The sequence below is a fragment of the Dama dama genome, chromosome 6, assembly GCF_033118175.1.
Source record: "Dama dama isolate Ldn47 chromosome 6, ASM3311817v1, whole genome shotgun sequence".
Lineage (NCBI taxonomy): Eukaryota > Metazoa > Chordata > Mammalia > Artiodactyla > Cervidae > Dama > Dama dama.
In genome coordinates, this window is record NC_083686.1 from 29,745,478 (window position 1) to 29,766,806 (window position 21,329).

Sequence of the window (21,329 nt, forward strand, 5' to 3'; positions counted from 1 at the left end):
AAGAAGACATACAGATGGCTAACAAACACATGAAAAGATGCTCAACATCACTCACTATCAGAGAAATGCAAATCAAAACCACAATGAGGTACCACTACATGCCAGTCAGAATGGCTGCTATCCGAAAGTCTACAAGCAATAAATGCTGGAAAGGGTGTGGAGAAAAGGGAACCCTCTTACACTGTTGGTGGGAATGCAAACTAGTACAGTCGCTATGGAGAACAGTGTGGAGATTCCTTAAAAAACTGGAAATAGAACTTTTGGCATAGAATATTGCCATATGACCCAGCAATCCCACTCCTGGGCATACACACTGAGGAAACCAGATCTGAAAGAGACACGTGCACCCCAATGTTCATCGCAGCACTGTTTATAATAGCCAGGACATGGAAGCAACCTAGATGCCCATCAGCAGATGAATGGATAAGAAAGCTATGATACATATACACAATGGAATATTACTCAGCCATTAAAAAGAATACATTTGAACCAGTTCTAATGAGATGGATGAAACTGGAGCCCATTATACAGAGTGAAGTAAGCCAGAAAGATAAACACCAACACAGTATACTAATGCATATATATGGAATTTTAAAAGATAGTAACGATAACCCTATATGCAGGACAGAAAAAGAGACACAAATGTATAGAACAGACTTTGGGACTCCGTGGAAGAAGGCGATGATCTGAGAGAATAGCATTGAAGCATGTATATCATCAAGTGTGAAACAGATCACCAGCCCAGGTTGGATGTATGAGACAAGTGCTCAGGGCTGGTGCACTGGGAAGACCAAGAGGGATGGGATGGGAAGGGAGGTGGGAGGGGGGATCAGGATGGGGAACACATGTAAATCCATGGCTGATTCATGTCAATGTATGGCAAAAACCACTACAATATTGTACAGTAATTAGCCTCCAACTAATAAAAATAAATTTTAAAAAAAGAGATGGTTAATGGTATCTGTTATATTCATTTCTATAAATTCCTGAATATTTGAAAGTTTTTTACTTCAATGTAATTTTCTGAATGTGTGAAATAGTTTATCATTTCAACTGCACAACTGAGGTGGGAAAAGTTGTGAAAATAGACAATTACATACTGTGAGGTAGGGAAAGTATTGATAGATAATGTATACTCTCTTCTGAGAAAAGAGAAATAAGGCCACAGGAAAGAGATTGACCAGCCATTGGTAAATGCAAGGAACATGGAGCGGTCTGGTGGCTATTCTGAGCAGGCAGTTTGGGGAGAGGGGAGATGTCAAAGTCATGGTTAGATAGAGCATGGGAGGAGAGAGGGGGCTGAGAGGATACAGTGTCCTGTTGCAGGGGGAGCCATATGTAAATGAAATGTTTGAAACCTGAACGATGACTGAGTGCAGATGCTGGGCCGGAGCCAAGATTCAGACACATCCAAGTTAGGGAGAATAAGAGGACATCTACCATCCTTATCCCCTCCTTCAGACACAGAATTTACTGAAATAAACTCAGTTACTTGAGACTGTGTATCCTTCTGGGCAAATAGTTAAATCCTGACCCCAGTTAGGTTTCACACATATACAACTATGTCTGTTTAACTGAGGGAAACTCAAGTAAAATCAGAAACAACAAGAGACAACAGAAAATTTACCAAAGGGAGCTAAATGCCTGGTACAGTAAATTCAGCAAAAGGACCCAAGTGGAGGGCAGAGAATTTAGCAGCTCACAGCAGAACCGAGGAGCACCCAGGTGTTCCAGCAGCATGTTGGAGCCCTGTGCATATGAATTAACATATGGCTCACAACTGAGGAACTTTAGGGCCAAGGCCTCTGCACCATTCCCCAAACTGAAGGAAAAAAACAGCTTTTCATTCTCCAAAACAAAATTGGTGGAGCTATTAGCAAGGATCCCAAACGAGAAGGTGTTGGTGGCCGCAAAGTCCCAACTTACCAGGCTCAAAGACAGCTGCAACATCAGAGTTCCAACCAGGTGGAAGTTCTGGCTGCAGCAGGAGCAATGCCATTCAAGTCAGGGGGACAGCACTGTCTATCTAACTCACCGTGCTTTACGGCTAAGCAAGCCTATTCTAGAACCCTTTGTCTTCACCATTCACATAGAGCAAGGAAGCATTCTTTCTCTCACTTTGCAAATGATGTTCCATTGGCTGTGGTGTCTGAGATGAGAACCACACCAAGGCAGTGATGGCAGCGTTGTGACAGGCTGACACCAGTGAGGCAGCAGGACCAAGCCTTTTGCTGGGATCTGCAGCTTGACTGCAGTAGCAACGGCAGAGTCCCGGTTTTGGCAGCAGTGGTTCTCAGTATAGGAAGGCTCAGAAATGAGCTCCAGCTGGGCTCAGCATGGATGAAAGGAAAAGCATCTTGTGAGGGAGTTTCCACAAGTGCATGGAGGAGGGGAGCTTCACACTAACCGTGATGGGTAGGTGAGGCATAGAGGAATTGAGACGTGAATGCTTGTGCTCCCAGGGTGGGAAAAGCTGAGATGTTCAAGTCACCATCACTTGCTACTGTGAAAGACAGCACGTTTATGAAAAACTCTGTGCTTCAGAGAATGTGTTTAGTTGCTCATTCGTATCCAACTCTTGGTGACTCCATGGACTGTAGCCTGTCAGGCTCCTCTGTCCATGGGATTTCCCAGGCCAGAAGACTGGAGTGGGCTGCCATTCCCTTCTTCAGGGCATTTTCCCGACCCAGGGATCAAACCCTGGTCTCCTGCATTGCAGGCAGATTTTACCACCTGAGCTACAAGGGAAGCTCATGCTTCAGAGGAAGAAAATCATGATTAAATAAAACACACGTCTGAATTAGATCATTCTTCCCAACGTTTTTGTATACTTCTAAGATAGGGAATCTTATAAGAGGAATTTTTTTGGTTAAAAAGGGGAATGGGAAGGGAAGAGGAAAACAAAGAAGAAACTGCAAATGACCAAATATATCCACTTATGATACATCATAATGACAATTGCTTCAATTGCAAACAATGAGAAACATGTGAAACTTGAGCCTGTTTTAAATGAAACTTCATGTAATAACCAGAATTTTAGCCTGAAGCCTGATGGTCTAAGGGGAGACGTGACACCTGAAGCAGGGATGACAGTGGATATAAATCCAGGTGAGATGAGGAGGAGCTGAGCCTTAACAGTGATGTCAGAGCTGGCCCCAAATCTAAAAAGCCCCCCCCCCCAATCACTCCCAGACACTTAAAAGCCCATAATACAAGCAGTCCTTAATTTACAAAGTATGTGACTATATGAATAAAGGAAAATAATGAAAGAGGGAAAGGCAGGAGCAGCAGAAACACTGGAGATAATTCTGATGCAGTAATGCCCAGAAACATGGTGGAAAGGGCAGCTAGCCATACTCTCACATGTCCTACGTGGAGAAGCATCTCAGCTGATTGGTTTATTGAAAGTGCAGGTGCCTTTACTCACCCAGCACTTTGCCTGTATCAGGGATCATGCTGGCTTCAATGAGAGATGCCCCTCCGGCTTACGCAGTCCCATCAGGTGCTGTCTGAGAGGGCGGCAAAAAGAGACTGCATGCTGACCCCAGCGGGCCTGGCCCGGCCTCCTGAAGAGGGCAGGTGGCAGCCATGGGGGCTACCCGAGGGCTCTACCTTCCTGAGCCCTGCCCAGGTATAAACACACAAGTGTTACAGCGAAGGACCACAAGGGGACCGGAGAGACGCACGCATGCTGCATTCCTGCTGTCAAGGTAACAACTACCTTCGATTCCTGGCAACAGGATCCTTCCGGACCTGCTGTCAGAGAAGCTGAGGGATTAGCCAGATTTCTCCCACTAGGAGGTCACTGCCCTCCAGAGAGCAGATCAATATATCAATCCCACCGGAGAAGACTGTCAGCATCGCTCAGCTGTGGGAACAGCCCATAGCCCTTGCACTTCACTTCTTCTTTCTGCTTCCCATAAAGGCGGTACCCACAGAGGAGGCTGTCTCCAGGCAGTGACATACAATGACTTGCGGGCAGCCTGGCTTCTGTGGAAAAATGGTCCACCATCAAATGTCAGCACTTCCTTTTGGTGAAATTCAAATCCTGTCATCATTGGACCTGAGGGTTTGATAATACCTGGACACCATCCTGGCTACAGACTTTTTAAAGGAATAGCATGCCTGAAATTCAACGTACAAAAGGACATATCTCTTCTACAGCCCTAGGTGTCCTAACACATTGCATATGTGCTCAGGTTTTCCCTGCCTTGACCAAATCATAGGTTTGGAACAGGAATGCCTAGCAATTACAAGACTCAAAAAGCCCCCTTCTCTCCCCAGAAAGAGTCTCTAAATACCAGAGTTCTCAACAATGAACAACTGACAACCACCTTTCTGCAGTCCTGGCTCCCCGAGATGACTGCCAAAGCCACTGAGAGCTTCAGCTCTGCCATAGAAGCACCTGAAAGCTGATAAAGAACAAACATTACGTCACAATTCCATCAAAGTAGGGGATGTGCCTATGGGCTAAGTCACTTCAGTCGTGTATGACTCTTTGCGACCCTATGGGCTGTAACCTGCCAGGCTTCTCTGTCCATGGGATTCTCCAGGCAAGAATACTAGAGTGGGTTGTCATGCCCTCCTCGAAGGGAGGATCCCAACCCAGGATCCCAACCCAGGGATCGAACTCGCGTCTCCTGCAGCTCCTGCACCGCAGGCAGATTCTTTACCACTGAGCCACCAGGGAAGCCGAGATTAGGGGGTAGATCTCCACAACTTCCTTCATAAATTATTACGCAGATCTCAAAACAGCAACACTTTGTTCTTCCAATGTTCCACAGGCCCTCCCTAGCACTCAGACAAGGATGTGTGGGGACTGGACAGAGTATGAGACGAAGAAAGCATCGTCAATGTGCCCCCAAAGTATCCCACCCCCACCAACCCCCGGCCACCTCCAGCCCTTATTTCTTCAGGGTGAGTTATTGCCGAGCAGGCTGCTCAGCCCCTTTTGTAGATAGACTTCTAGAGACCTTGCAAATTTAAAGAAGCCTGAGACACAGGCCTCCCGGAATGACCAAACCTGGGATAAGTACAGTTAAGGTGACTTGATTTATGACCATGTACATCATTTTCTCAAGGAATATGACTTCTTCACAAAGGAAGACAAAACTCTCATTAAATAAGAGAAAAGGGTTTCAACTAAGCAAGAACAAAAATTCTGCATAGGTCCATATTTACATACTCAAGAGAGAGGACTGGCATGTGTTTAGGAAAACTGGAGTATGAAATCTCACAGCTTGAAACATTCCTCCTTTGATTGACCTCTTTAAGAATCAAGGCTGTTCTATTGTCAGATCCATAGAATCAAGGAGATGTCTGACATCTGTCTCTCTTAACCATAGCTCCCTCAACTATGAATATCAAGGGATATTAACTTTTGAGACTCTGATAAGAGGTATAGATCTTCTCCCTAGGAAAAAAAAAATACGAACACTTTCATACAAAATTCTGCACATAATTTTAGGAGGTTCAGTTCAGTTCAGTCACTCAGTTGTGTCCGACTCTTTGCGATCCCATGAACCGCAGCACGCCAGGCCTCTCTGTCCATCACCAGCTTCCGGAGTCCACCTAAACCCAAGTCCATTGAGCCGGTGATGCCATCCAACCATCTCATCCTCTGTCATCCCCTTCTCCTCCTGCCCTCAGTCTTTCCCAGCTTCAGGGTCTTTTCAAATGAGTCAGCTCTCCACATGAGGTGGCCAAAGTATTGGAGTTTCAGCTTCAACATCAGTCCTTCCAATGGACACCCAGGACTGATCTCCTTTAGGATGGACTGGTTGGATCTCCTTGCAGTCCAAGGGACTCTCCAAAGTCTTCTCCAACACCACAGTTCAAAAGCATCAATTCTTTGGTGCTCAGCTTTCTTAATGGTCCAACTCTCACATCCATACATGACTATTGGAAAAACCATAGCCTTGACTAGACAGACCTTTGTTGGCAAAGTAATGTCTCTGGTGTTTAATATGCTGTCTAGGTTGGTCATAACTTTCCTTCCAAGAAGTAAGTGTCTTTTAATTTCATGGCTGCCATCACCATCTGCAGTGATTTTGGAGCCCCCCAAAATAAAGTCAGCCACTGTTTCCACTGTTTTCCCCATCTATTTGCCATGAAGTGGTGGGACCGGATGCCATGATCTTAGTTTTCTGAATGTTGAGCTGTAAGCCAACTTTTTCACTCTCTTCTTTCACTTTCATCAAGAGGCTCTTTAGTTCTTCTTCACTTTCTGCCATAAGGGTGGTGTCATCTGCATATCTGAGGTTATTGATATTTCTCCTGGCAATCTTGATTCCAGCTTATGCTTCATCCAGCCCAGCGTTTCTCATGATGTACTCTGCATATAAGTTAAATAAGCAGGGTGACAACATACAGCCTTGACGTACTCCTTTTCCTATTTGGAACCAGTCTGTTGTTCAGTCCAGTCCTAACTGTTGCTTCTTGACCTGCATACAGGTTTCTCAAGAGGCAGGTCAAATGGTCTGGTATTCCCATCTTCTGAAGAATTTTCCACAGTATATTGTGATCCACACAGTCAAAGGCTTTGGCATAGTCAATAAAGCAGGAATAGATGTTTTTCTGGAACTCTCTTGCTTTTTTGATGATCCTGTGGATGTTGGCAATTTGATCTCTGGTTCTTCTGCCTTTTCTAAAACCAGCTTGACCATCTGGAAGTTCACGGTTCACATATTGCTGAAGCCTGGCTTGGAGAATTTTGAGCATTACTTTACTAGTATGTGAGATGAGTGCAATTGTGCAGTAGTTTGAGCATTCTTTGGCATTACCTTTCTTAGGGATTGGAATGAAAACGGATCTTTTCCAGTCCTGTGGCCACTACTGAGTTTTCCAAATTTTAGGAGGTAAGTCACAAATCTTAAGATTTAGGTTAAGAATCCCTGAACTAGATGATTTTTGAGATTTCTTCCAACTCCAAGATGAGTTTAGGGAAGATCTGTTTAAGCTTGTCAGATTAAACAATCTCGTTTTGCTCAGCTCCCTCCTAAAAACTTACAAGAAAATGATACCAACCCGAAAAATAATTATAAATGAGTGAAAGAAGATCCTCTGGAATAGGAAATGGCAACCCATTCCAGTATTCTTGCCTGGGAAATCCCATGGACAGAGGAGCCTGGCAGCCACAGTCCATAGGGTCACAAAGAGTAGGACATGACTGAGCTTGCATACATACATAAGTTAACAAAATAAACAAAAGTAGAAAGTATATGGACCAATGAAACTGATTTTGCTGAGCAGAGATTTAAGTAGCTGCACAGAAACCATTTAATTCACCATTCAACACTGGAACCACTCTGAAATTGAAGGCACTAGTACCTATGAGAGTAAAAGGGAGGGAAGTCAATCAAGGTTTACTCTCTTATATAGGCTCTACCAAAGCCAAGTAACTAATTTTGTATTCTTTTTCTTAAAGCGGAACCTCTAAGTTACATAAGATTTATGCTCCAAAAATTTTGAATCTGTCCTTCAGTGTGGCTGAAACAAAGATAAGTTGAAAGTCTTTATAGAAACAGTTGGATCCCAAGAGGCCCTTCCTCAACCAGGGAATCACTGTGTCCTACACCAGAAACTAACGAAACATTGCAAATCAACTATACTTCAGTAAAAAAAAAAAAAAAAAAGAATCTGGAGCACAGTGGACATTCAATAGTGTCTGATAAGTAAATGAAGAATGAATGAATTAATGAATAAATTAATAAATGCCAACTGTACATTTAACAAGGATTTCATGCATTTTGAGAGCCCATAACGTGTTGGCTAACTTCCAGAACCCATTCACGGAAACACAGTGCTCCTATATTCAAATCATTCCTCAAGCTATTTTTCCTCCATAGAATGCATCCTTTTTTCTTAGAGCTTCTAAAATCTTGTTTTTCCTTATCAAGGTTTTTCTAAGTAATGAGGCAAAAAGAGGCCCATTCTATCTAAACAGGCATTTTCCTGAAACTCACACTTGATTAACATAAATACTTACATTTGCACTGATTTTTCTCAATAATGCATAATCATTCAGTATACTTGCAAGATAATAATTATTTTGTTAATGTACAAAAAAAAACTTAATTATCTATTTTTATTGGAAATTGGAGAAAAAACAGGGGAAGAGTGATCCGTAAAAAATCTTGCTTTCAAATTCTTGGGCATCATCAAGTATAATACATAACAAACCCATCTGCCACAATGCTTATTATTTCATATTTACTTTTTCCCTTTTATAGTCTATAACCAAACTTTGTCAACCAAAATACTGATCTTCTTTAACTGAGGAAAAGTATAGAAACAAATGCAAGCAAAATAGTTACAATTTGTTCATTAGCATGGATAATGAAGAACTGAGTATCTTATTTTGGTCTATCTTTGTCTACCTAACATTGAGTGTGATGGGCAAAAAAAGACAGAAACCACAATTAAAAGTATATACTCTAAGAACGTCAGGATCATTTTTTACTAACCACCTTCCTACAGAATCTTTACAAATATCCTATTATATTTTGTTCACATTTATAAAACATTTCACAGACATAAATGATTGCTAATGCTAAATGACAAGTACATTCCCATATGCTACAGAAGAATCAAGTACATTACAGAAAACAAAAACAAATTTGTACAGTAAAGTGCCAAGGTTTAAAAATTCTTTTAGTCATTCGATCAGTGTTTTTCAAGCATCTGCTTCGTTTTCCAGAAACCATTCTAGGCACTGAGAACATAGTGGTAAGGAAAACAAGTCTCTGCTCTGGTGGAGTTTACAGTCTAGTGTAGGAAGACAGTGGAGTTTACAGTCTAGTGTAGGAAGACTACAAACAAATACATACTTTGTCATAATTTATACAATAAACACAGCGTGAGGGGAATCGTGGAGCAGAGAGGCAGGTGGTTAGGGTAGTCAGCTAAGGCGTGTTTAATAAGGTGACATTTGAGAAGAAACCTGAGGAAGTGCTGGAATGAGCCATGAAAAGATCTAGGGGGAAAGCACCCCAAGCAGGGCAACCATCAGGGTAAAGTCCCTGGAACAAGTGTGCTTGGCATATTCAAGAGACTGGCAGAGGCCAGGCTTCTTCTGTGAAAGGAGCAAGGAGGAAAGCAGGAAGATGTGAAGATCATGAAATACCTTATAAAGAATAGTAGGGATTTCCCAGATGACCCAGTGGTTAAGACTCTGCTTCCACTGCAGCAGGCACAAGTTCAATCCCTAGTTGGGGAACTAAGATCCCACATGCTGCATGGTGCGGCAAAAAAGTTAAATAAAATATTTTTTAAAAACAGAAGAATAGGAAGGTCTTTCATCTTGCCTCTGATTGAAATGAGAGACAAAAGATGGGATTCAGTTTCCTTTACTCTACTGATGAGGTCTGCCCTTCATTTCCATCTGGGATGGAATGGAAGGAAGGAAAGGAATATATTAACAGGAATCACAGTACCAAGGAGAGAAAAGACTAGTCCCAGTGAACAAGAGACTGATTTGAAATCCACTTAAGATCATAACATGTGGCTCTTGCCATTTTTATCTGAAAACATTGTTAATAGCACACTGACACTCATGATTTCCATCTAAATGCAGTAACTTCCTATTTTCCTATCAGGTGAGATAGGAATGCTAGTCTAAAGTTAGCTTAGCTATGGTGTCAATAATAGCACAAAAGTGAAAAGCGCCTCTGAACTGGAGATCCCCAATTTCTACATTTGAATTTAGCCTCATTCCATGTCCTCCAGGTCCAGGCTAATCTTCAACCTGTGGTGAGCAAACTCAAAGAAGAGGCATCGACAGTCTCCCAGAGCTAGACCTCAGAACAAATGACCAAGCACTAGCCCAGCAAATGTGCCAGCACGCAGTAACCTCGTCTTTCTGCTTGCTGTATTTTTAGCAGTCATGTTGAGCAACTCATTTTCCCACATTGAGGCTACTAGAATAATTTTCCAACAGAACTTGCCCAGAATATTGCCAGCTAATTTGTTTAAGCCTCACAAGCTTTCTCTCCCTTCCTTCTGCCTTCCTCCCTCCTTTTCTTTTTCTTAGTAATCATAGTTACATTCTGGGCATGACTTGTCTCTTTTAGAGATGAAGTCTTTCCCTGTTTTAGTAACAGAACTTTCCTGTGTTTAATTTTAATGGTAAATTAGATTCAAAGAAAAGAACATCTGTTTTGAGCAATATTAGGATTGTCCTGTGAAGTTCAAGTCCTCCTGGTGAACACTTTCTAGTGAAATACTTTTGTGATTATTGCTACAAAAGAGATGAAAAATAATTTTGTTCTTCAAAACAGATGCCAGTCAGAGCTCTATGGGAATTCCTGCCTATTCTTGTCTTTACAGCTACCACCGCCTGGCCCTTTTCTTCCCGCACCCACTGGGATATGAAGACACTCATTTATTGTTCACTACTATGGAGAAGAAGAAATATAACAGAAATTCAAATCATGAGGATGTCACAACAAAATGTAAATCTCACCTAGATCTTTGGGTAATTCCTATTCTATACTGACATCTAACTGGAGGAAAGCAAAGCTATTTAGCACCTCTCCTGGATTGTCTTAGGAAGTGTCATCCATCAAGTATTTATTAGACATTACTATGTGCCAGGTATTGTTCTAGGTGCTAAAGATAGAGTGCTAAAGATAGGTAAATGAAAAGAAGGTTGAAAATCCCTTCTATTGTTTCCAGTGGAAGGAAACATGCAGTAGCTTTGGGACTATGATAACATGATGAAGGAAGGGAATGAAAAGGACTAGGGGTGGAAGGGGGCAGATGCGATTTAAAATAGGTGGTCAGGGAAGATATTCCTGAGAAGATTCACTTGAACAAATACATGAAAGATTCAAACATATAAGATATCCTTTCAGGAAGCAATTTTACTTCATGTAATTTCCTTTCTAAAAACATATTCTCTGTGGTGTTTTTAAGGAAGCATATTTTACAGCCTTTTTGATCACTTTACACAGATTTAAATATGTTAGCTCAAAGATGACCATCCCTATCATTAGTATCTAATAATGTTCTGGAGGAGACAATAGCCAATGAAATTGGCCAACAGAAGAAATTAGGTATAAAAATAGCAAAGCAGGAGGTAAACATTATAATTTGTAGATCATCTAACAATCATTTTAGCTTGAAGGAGGAACAAAAATTAACTGAAACTAAAAGAGAAATCAGCAATTTGAATGGTTACAAAATTAATATATAAGTATTAATTGCCTTCATATGTGTTAATACAAACAACAGTTTAAAAATATAAAGGAAGATTAAATTCCATTTACAATAATAACAGAATATTGCAAAATACTTAAGAACAAACTTGACAAGAAGTGTGCAAGAACTTTGAAGAAAATTTTGAAACACTACTAAGGAATACAAAAAATAACCTTGAATACATGAAACTGAATATCAAGTTCATAATTAGGAAGATTCAACACCATGAAGACAGCAATTCTTCCTAATTTAAATCTATAATTTAATATGATTCCAATAAAAATATCATCAGAATTTTTGTTGGAAAAACAGTGAGGTATATTTAAAAAGTGCATATGGAAAAGAAAAAAAAGCCAAAAGCCTGGGAAACTCTAAAAAATATAAAAGTAACAATAAGAGGTGAACCAGCCTACCAAAATTATATTTATTTTGAAACTTTACCAATTAAAATAGTGTGGTGCCACTGAATGAGTGACAGATGAATAAACAGACTAGAAGGTCTAGAAACAGACATAAATATGTTAGGGAATTTAGTGTAAAGTTGGCATATAACATCACTGGGAGATGTATTATTAAGTAAATGGCTTTAGAACAAGTGGGATAGCTATCTATTAAAAATTATGTCATATCATTTATACCATTATAAATATTCATAAAAGTTTTAAACATTAAAAAACTATAAAGAAGAGACTCAGATTAGGGAGGGCCTTACCAATAATAACACACAATCTGGAAATCATTAAAAACTGATAAAGTACATAAAATTTTTTAATTTCCACATAGCAAAAATATTATAAGCAAAAAATAATTTTTTCAGTTTCAACAAGTATAAAAAGGAATATCCACACATTGCTGGTAGGAGTGTATAAATTGGTACCAGCTCTATTGAGAGAAATTTGGCACTATCAAAATTAAATTCTAAGTATATACATCTTTAACTCAGAAATTTCTTCTAGGAATTTATCCTGAATATTTATTGATACGTGAGAGGAAAGACATATACAAAGATATTTACACAGCATTATTTAAAATATTAAAATATTGTACCAATTGGAATACATCTATATAATGGAATCATACACAACTTTCTCAGAGTAAGGTAAATTGTACTTACTAGTATGAAATGATCTCTGGGATCACTATTATCTTCCCTTAGTGCAGGGGCAGAAACGGAGACCCAACACCCCTTGGATTAAGTGTGAGATAGAAGAAGTATGGGTGCATGCATCTAGCTTAGCTTTTTTTCTCCCCAAAGAGTTAGCATGCATGGAGATGAGATAGAGACAAGTAGAGATGGAGACCGGACCTGGATGCGGTCCAGGACTGGGGAACCTTTCAAAGAGGGAGTAGGAACTTTGAGGTCTGGAACAGAGAGAAAAAGATGCCATGATGAGTTATTCTTAATGTGTACCCCACACTGACACTTTGCCTCTGAAAATTAACCATCTAAACAACCTGGACACTCTTAAGATGTGTGGGACTTGATGTGGGCAATTTGCACATCCTATGGATAGCTAAGGGAAAGCTCTGCCCCCTGACCAGTCTGGAACTGAGTAGAACCAGTTGGGAATGTCTCTGTCTTTAGGAAACGATGGACTCACCACACCTGTTATGTACGTCATCCCAAGGAATTTGAAAACTCTCAATGCCCAGACTTTGTCAGTCATTCCCATTCATGATGCCTTCTGTGAAAAACACTGAAAAATGGCTCTCCTGTCACAACTAATTTATGATGAAGTAAATGAGAAAAGTGGTCATCCTTCTGAGTCAGTCATGTCAGGACAGGCACATCTAACAGCCTTCTGAGATACTGCAAACATTCTGTATTTTGACAGGAGGTAGTTAAATGCATGTCTACATACTTTTAAATGTTTGCTTAAAAGTTACAGACCACTGTATACAAATTATACCTCAGTTTTTTAAAAAAGACCCTGGGATTTCCTTCTATTCTGTCACAACCTACTTGGGCCTGGGTTACCCACATTTCTCTTTGCCCGCCAAAAAGGGTCAAACTCACCTGTTCAGCAAAACTCTAGGGCCAAGCAGTGCAAATGCTAAGTCACAAGGAAAACAGAAACACAAACATATTGAGCTGGTGTAGAGATCAAAGAAAAGTAAATAAATGAACTGTGGCTTCATCAAACATTTACACAACAGTACAGGGCAGAACAAAGCAGCCAATAATCAGGATATACGTTGGGATTATATTTGTTTTAGAACAATTTATTTTCAAATTTGTGATTGGTTTTAAAGTCATTTAAGTCTAAAATTTTATTAAAAGATATAAAAAATAAAATTTTGGTTAATTGTGGCTTTAGAAAACTATAAATTTTAGTGCTTTTACAAATACTTTTTTGAAATTAAAAAAAAATACTCTTTCCTTTTTGAAATATTTTGCATTTGCTTTGCCCTACAGTCCAGCAAACTATATGTGTCAAAGCAGCTACCAGAATTTTAGCAAGACTAAGAAAAATTTGAATCCCTTTTCACACTGAGTTTTCTTTTATCTGCCAATATGAGAGACTTCTCTACTTTCAGGAAGGGGTTGTGGAGATTTCCTTTCCTTAGTTCTGAGCCTCTGCTTGTTTCACTAGAAAATAAACCCTCCCTAATATCCTATTGCTACCTACCCCCGCCCCCCTTACTTCTCAACAGAAGTAATTTTTGGCCGAAGGGTAAAGAGCAAAGTTAAGCCACAGGCCGAGGGTGGCCCAAGTCAATGACCTCCAGAGCAAACCTAGCTAAGCCTGCTCCTAACAGAAGCCACAATCTGAGGGGTGTGGGATAAGCAGAGTAACTGTAAAACAAATAGCTACAAGAATAAGGGCTAATGGTAGGAAGAAGCTGCATTAAATTCACCCAACAGCATCGTTTTGTCCCCAAAGCAATAGTCCCTTCTGTAGAAATCCTGTGAATTTTGAGCTCATAACAATATGAGGCCAGGAAACAATCAGATATAAAAGAGAGGAAAACATTTGGTAGTGTTAATAGCAATCATTCCCAACTGTATTCATTTCCCCCCTTCTTGAGAAAAATGACAAAGAAAATATAAAATTTATTCCAGCCCTGCTAAAATACATCTGCTTGGAATTGTTTCTATTATTTATGAATCAAAAGCATCTTGACATTTTAAAAACTTTTATTATCTCACCATTTCTGTGACAGCCTTACACCTCTGAGTCCCCAGAATAAGACAGGTGTATTATAATGGAAAGAAAATGAACCTGGATCTAGACTATTTGATTTGAAAGCCATGGCTTTGCCACTTACTAGATATAAAATGAAAGATAAGATCTAGTTTCACAAGGGTGTCATAAGAAGGGTGTCTGTAGCCTGTAACAACTTACAAAAATGTAAGATGTGAGAGGGGCAATATTAAAGCGGAGAGGACACAGGCTTTGAATCAAGAAAGACATTTTCAAATCTCAGCAGTATCACTTTGAAGGTAAATTCCCTGAACTCAATTGCTCCATCTAGATGCCTGCAAGGATTAAATATTAACTTCTATAAAGTTCCAGTCACTTAACAGACACCAATAAATGACAGCTATTATTTTACAGATTTTTTTCCCTTTAGTCACTTTTCATTTGTTTATTCAACAAATGTTTACTACTAAAAGGCACTGCCCTAGGGTATAATGGTAAGCAAGACATATACAATTCCTAACTTCGTGGAGTGATTGCCTAGCTGGGAAAGAGATAATACAATATAATTTTCTATGTCTAATAGTAGGGAAAGTATAGAGTGCGATGGGAACACAGATGAGAGACACTTTGGCCAGACTTAGGTCAGTCTGGTCAAAAGAAGAAGCTTACAGAATCTTCTTGGAGAAAGCGATTTTGAGCTGAAAATTGAAAGCTAAGTAGGAATTAGCAAATGAAGGAGAGGGTGTAAGGGGAATTTTCTAGGCAAAGACATGTGCAAGAGAGAGATTTGTCACAGAAACCTCAAAATATCTACCAGCACATTTACACTCTGTTCTGGGATTAGAACATAAATACTCTCATATAGATCTTTGTCTTTTCCTTATCCACTGACCTCATGCCTTTCAGCCTTTCATCTGACAAATATCCATGGGAGACAACAGAAGAAAACATAACTTTCATTTCAGCCAAATTCCTACCATGATCAACCACCATTATCAAGTATAAATTTCTTTTAAAAAATAAGTGTAAATTTCTGGTATGTGGCCCAATAATTCACAACATATATTTTTATCACAACTTGGAGAACTGCAAGCATAGTATCAGACTAGATGATGATGGATAAGGACTGCTTTCTACTCTCCGTAAGCTTAACAGTCCAATTGGGAAAGTAAAATATAAAATAAATTAGAGTATCAACAAGTATGTGATTAAATATTACTTGAATGATTGGATAATAAGTGAAATAGAAATTTATACAAGGATGGATCATAATAAAAATCTTATTAGCGCCACTGCAGCTTGGGAGTATTTTCCTCACATCATTCAAATTGGCTTATTATACACACACATACTTTTGACAGGTTCGCTTGGTCATTCAACAAATGTTTAAGGGTCTACTATTACATGTATATAACAGATACAAGGACAAAACAAAGGTCCTGTCCATACAGACAGATTTTATGTTTTTGTTGGCAAAGGAAGCAACAAACAGAAAACAAATAGATCCTTCACATATCTCTCTTATTTCACAGCCAAAATTTTAACTTAGGTCAGTCAGTTCATAAAGCCCAACATCAGCCACTCCACTTCAGTGCTGAAACTTTCCATTTCCCTAAATGATAGAGGTTGCTGGAGGCCTCTCTGATACCTGGTCGGTTCTGAAACAGTTTGCCCAGGATTTGCCAAGTGATTCTCATGCTTTTTGCTTCCACTGAGCTAGGTCACAGGCTCTTTCTTGTCCTGCAAGTTTCTTTCTTCCATCTGTATTGCTGTTCATTGAGATTTTAGTTCCCACCTCAAACACACACTAACAAATAGCAACTAACACACACACTTTTCTCTGCTTTAACATCTTCAATAAATTCTCCATTCACTTTCCTCATTCCCCAAAACAGTTGCTAATTAGTAGTACTATGTGAAAAGTGCTAATAGCTCAGTTGTTCATGTCTGACTCATTGTGACCCCATGGACTCTAGCCCTCCAGACTCCTCTGTCCATGGAATTCTCCAGGCAAGAATACTGGACTGGGTAGCCATTTCCTTCTCCAGCGGATCTTCCCGACCCATGGATCAAACCTGGGTCTCTTGCATTGCAGGCAGGTTCTTTACTGTCTAAGCCATCAGGGAAGCCCAAGTCTGCCCGCTGCGCTATACAGTGCTATATGCTACTGTATTTGGATTTACATATGTTAACAGTTTGTGAAAGTTGCTTATTCGTGTCCGACTCTTTGTGACCCCATGGACTGTACAGTACATGGAGTTCTCCAGGCCACAATACTGGAGTGGGTAGCTTTTTCCTTCTTCAGGGGATCTTCCCAACCCAGGGATCAAACCCAGGTCTCCCTCATTGCAGGTGGATTCTTTACCAGCTGAGCCACAAGGGAAGCCCATATATTAACAATGGCTCTATCGTTAAGCGGTGAAGGGTCTAGCTCTTCTTTACATTATCTCATTTTATTTTTAAAATGTTTGTGTTTTACAGACAAGGAATTGAGATTCCGAGAGGGTGAACTTTGCTCAAGACCTGGATATAGTAAATTTGGGTCTTCCCAGGTGATTCCTACTATATACCCTGCTTCCTCCCACCTAAAAATATAGAAATCACACAAATGTGAAATTTGAAAGGAACTTGTAGGATCCTTTACAAGATCCTTCCCTGTGCAGGCTCCATTTCTAAAGTATCCTTTTCCAGTGATCCAGTCTCTTGCAGAAATACTGGCTTATCACATTCAAATTGTGACCTCTGTGAATCTCAGTTTTCTCATCTATTAAAGGCAATACTTCTATGTGTCTCACAAGGTTATTGTGAGGATTAAATGAAACAATATGTAAAAATAAAGCACTTTATAAATATTCCCTAAATTTTCCTCACAAATAGTTAGACTTATAAAACAAATTTTTTATCTTTGAATTTAAGTCATTATAAATGAATTCTCCTGAATACATCTCTGATTTCATAATCACAGATTTAAAGAGAGAAACATATCCACAGCTTTTCCTAGTAGGCAAAATTACTTTATATTAATGTTACTACTAGACATAAGACTAAGATTATAGTGTAAGTTTTTCTCAAACACTTTTAGAGATGGAGGAAAATATCAACTTTGGAACAGCTATATGAAAGTGAATTTTATCTTGTTAATGTGCAACTATGTAAAATAATTAATATGGCTTGCAACAGGATGGGCTTTAAATGAATTTTCTTATATAATTTCATTAGACTTTGTGCACATATTAAAAATATCAGTGCAATTAGAATAAACATTTATTGAGCACTTGACACTAGGTAACTCATTTAATAAAATCTTCAATTATAGGAAAATGATAATTTAACAATTAAATGAAAGTCAACTGGAAAGTAAAAGGAAAGTTAGTGTAGCAAGCTAATAAAATAATAATTACAGGCAAAGGAAAACTACCTAGAATATATAACCTGACTTTTACCAGAGCCTTTGGTATGTTACTATATTCAACAATAGAAATGTTTCAGAACACTTCATAGAAACTACAGATAAAATAAATTAAATTTTATTATCTATAAGATGCCCAAATGCATGCTCATTTAAAACTGATCCATGGGTATATTATCTCCCTTTATCCAGGTAAATGGAAAGTTAATTTCTTTAAATACTGTTTCTTTAGCTTTCATATTCATCAGAGTACATTAATCTTAAAATCTGTCATTTCTCAAATTGTTTCTGTTCTTCTTTGCTTGACTTCATATTGCTTCCCTTTTTTCCCTAAGGATTTTATTCTAAAAGGCCATAAAAATATATGGGCATATATATATGTGTGTGTGTGTGTGTGTGTGTGTGTGTGTTTGTATGCACAGTATTTGCATCTTTTTCTAGACTATTATTTCTCTTGCTAATAAATAGAAATCAGATCAGGACTGAAGGTTCATACCTTCCTCACCTCTTCTTAAAGTAGAAAGGTGAAGATATATCATGTCATTCACATTGCATAAGCCCACCTCACTAAATAAAAACACTTACTGTTTTACTTACAGCCAATGTCCTTCAAATTGCTTGTGGTGATATATTTTTTCATCAGTGATGACGGGAAAATCAAAGAAATTCAGTTTTCTGCCTTCTAAGCTTCTTTTATCTCTGAGTGATGCAGGCTCAAGAGTTGCCAAATGAGATGGACAAAGGCAGCCAGATAGGGCTTCCTAGCCAATCTAAAAATAGCAGGTGGTGGTGGGCAGATATTATTCCATTTCTCTCTTGTTCTTTTATTTTTTTCTAAGAGCTAGGTACCATAAACATGACTTGTTCAAAATTAAAATAGTACAAAAAGAATTGTATTCTCTCTTGTCGTAAGATCTAGATGCATGGTCAGTTAGGTAAATTGATGTGAAATTCAATGTAAAGCTACATTCTGCATTTCATACATCAAGATTCCCTTACTCAGTTTCCACTTGCACTGAAAGGAAATCTGACCATAAACTTGCGGGAATCAAGAACTGCCTTTGCCTTTTATTTTTCTTTCCTGAAGCTTCTTAAACAATAACTACTAATATTTGTTATATTTTATAATTTAAGAGGTCCTATTACAGATTTTTCTGGCTCCTTACAACAAGTTTATTCCTTGGAAAGGTCCTAGCATTACAATCTGAAAAATGATAAAACTGAGGCTCACAGAGAGGTTGGAATTTGCCCAAGTTCATCCAGATTAAAAAAAAAAAAAAAGAGTTTCTTCAAATTTCACATTTGTCTCACACACATACATACACACACACAAATATACTCTCTCCCTAAAGGTTCCAACATAAAATGGCACTTAAAGATTAAATTTTTAGTTTTATACACACATGTAAGCACATACAAATATATTCTATAGAGAAAAAGGTTACAATAAATTTGAATTAGAGGTCCTTCACAAATACAAAAGTTCTATAAAATGTGAAAATGTGAATTTACTAATCATATCAATTATATGATAAATCCAAGAAGTTCATTTTTCAGAATTATTATTCTTTTAACAAAAGAAATAAAATAGGGAATTGCCATGGATAGTTAAGATTTAGGTTTTGTTTTTCTGAAGGTGGGAACAAAGAAACTCACAGATTAGTAGGAAATACTAATGTGTAAGTAGTTATCTCTTAGTGGTAAGATTACAAATATTTTTTTCTTCTCATATTTTCTGCACATTTCAAACTTTACAGAGTCAAGAAATTATGGGTTTAACTTTGATGCAAGAAAAAATTTTTTACAATATACTTTTAGGGGGAAAAGGCAGGACACAAAGTTAAATATAGAGCATGGTCTCAACTTAATAAAAAAGAAAAATATTTCTTTGTAGACCTAAAGCTGGAAGGTGATAGTCTGCCAGGATAGTACCTCTGAGTAATAGGATCCAGGGATTGCTTTATTTGAATATTTCTGCAAAGTCCAAATTGTTTTCATGGGCATGTTGCACTTTTTTAAAGAAAAGAAAAATATTTAGGTTTATTGTCACTGCCAACTTGAAATCAAGTAAAGAAAATCATTTCAAATTATAAATCAATGAAAAACAATATACCCAAATTCTAAATAACAAAACTTTCAATTTATGTAATGAGCATATCTATCACTAAACATAAGTCAATAAATTTTGCTAATAATCCAATTTTAGTTTAAAAAACTCTGTATGATTACTTGGCAGTGAAAGTGTGGACTTCACTGGATTACCAGGGGGCTCCCTGTATTATTACATTTTCATTATGATATTCAAAATTTTGGTTTTTGAAGATGAATGAAAGCCCTCTAAAGATTACGAATATACACAAATGTGGAAACTAGGTCTATGTATGTGCATAGGTGCAACCCATGAGGCTGTATATACATTGAATGGATATGCAAGGATGTGGTAGGATTTCCAGTAGATTATACTTTATTTATAATTTTCCAGATTTTTAATTTTCTGTATTAAATATTGCTCAGTTCAGTTCAGTTGCTCAGTCATGTCCGACTCTTTGCGTCCCCATGAATCACAGCACACCAGGCCTCCCTGTCCATCACCAAGTGCCGGAGTTTACTCAAACTCATGCCCATTGAGTCGATGATGCCATCCAGCCATCTCATCCTCTGTTGTCCCCTTCTCCTCCTGCCCCCAATCCCTCCCAGCATCAGGGTCTTTTCCAATGAGTCAACTCTTCGCATAAAAATTAGAATACCTCCCTTTACCTTATTACCTCTCTCATTTACCTGATTTTGTTTGCAATAAAATAGACATTGCAGAATACTGAAGGAATAGAGACCAGTCAAGGATTTCGTTCACTTCCCTTTTGGTCTCTATTGCTATTGTTCAGTTGCTAAGTTGAGTCCAAATCTTTGCGACTCCATGGGTTGCATCATGCCAGGCTTCCCTGTCCTTCACCATCTCCTGGTCTTTGCTCAAACGCATGTCCGTTGAGTTGGTGATGCCATCCAACCATCTCATCCTCTGTAATCCCCTTCTCCTCCTACCCACAATCTTCCCAGCATCAGGGTCTTTTCCAATGAGTCAGCTTTTTGCATCAGGTGGCCAAAGTATTGGAGCTTCAGCATCAGTCCTTCCAATGAATATTCAGGACTGATTTCCTTTAGGATGGACTGGCTTGATCTTGCTGTCCAAGGGACTCTCAAGAGTCTTCTCCAGCACCACAGTTCAAAAGCATCAGTTCTTCGGTGCTCAGTCTTCTTTATGGTCAAACTCTCACATCCGTACATGACCATTGGAAAAGCCATAGCTTTGACTGTATGGACCTTTGTCAGCAAAGTGAGGTCTCTACTTTTTAAAATGCTGTCTAGGTTTGTCATAGCTTTTCTTCCAAGGAGCAAGCATCTTTTAATTTCATGGCTGCAGTCACTGTCCACATTCATTTTGGAGCCCAAAAATATAAAATCTGCCATTTTTTCCATTGTTTCCCCATCTATATGCCATGAAGTGATGGAACTGGATACCATGATCTTAGTTTTTTGAATGCTGAGTTTTAAGCCACCTTTTTCACTCTTCTCTTTCA

General features: G+C 38.7%; 1 long non-coding RNA gene across 1 annotated transcript in view; it reads right to left on the reverse strand.

Moving 5' to 3' along the window:
* LOC133058822 (uncharacterized) overlaps positions 1 to 13,314 on the reverse strand; it is a 35,606-nt gene extending 22,292 nt beyond the window's left edge. Inside the window, exon 1 of the long non-coding RNA XR_009693393.1 lies at positions 13,217 to 13,314. This is a non-coding gene — a long non-coding RNA (uncharacterized LOC133058822). The remainder of the gene's footprint in view (positions 1 to 13,216) is intronic.
* Between the last annotated feature and the right edge of the window lie 8,015 nt (positions 13,315 to 21,329).